Source organism: Monopterus albus, unplaced genomic scaffold (assembly GCF_001952655.1).
Source record: "Monopterus albus unplaced genomic scaffold, M_albus_1.0 scaffold362.1, whole genome shotgun sequence".
Classification (NCBI taxonomy): domain Eukaryota; kingdom Metazoa; phylum Chordata; class Actinopteri; order Synbranchiformes; family Synbranchidae; genus Monopterus; species Monopterus albus.
Window position 1 is genome coordinate 234,422 of NW_018128242.1, and position 463 is coordinate 234,884.

The following is a 463-nucleotide window of genomic DNA, read 5'->3' on the forward strand; positions in this document are numbered from 1 at the left end:
TGGCCTGTTAGGTATTTTTAGTCAGATAGATATTGGTTAGATACTTGATGTATTAGAAATGTTTAGAGTAGACAGGCTGTCTGTCACAACTCGATTCCGTTGCTTCCTGTCAGGCTTTTATTTTTAAATTACTTCCTGTTTTTTTTTTCACCTCTGTTTCGGTCACTTTACGTTCACTAATCACTTACATTAGTTTCACCTGCTCCCGATAGTTTGCACCTGTTCGCACCATAATATAAGCAGCCTTCACCCTCCTATCCCTGCCAGATTGTTCTAGACTCTAGCTCTGACTCTCCAGCATCCATACCTTGCCTGACTCTGTTTCTGACCTTGGATTGTTTGTTTTGACCACCGTTTATTGCCTATGTCCTTCCAGTGTCTGATTGCCTGCAGTGTACCGACCTTCTGAGCTTCCCCTGGACCTCTTGAGTTTTGAATCCCCTGGCTACACCTGTTTACCGGC

At 43.6% G+C, this 463-nt stretch overlaps 1 protein-coding gene across 1 annotated transcript in view; it reads right to left on the minus strand.

Moving 5' to 3' along the window:
* LOC109951063 (traf2 and NCK-interacting protein kinase-like) overlaps positions 1–463 on the minus strand; it is a 107,777-nt gene that overhangs the window by 42,608 nt on the left and 64,706 nt on the right.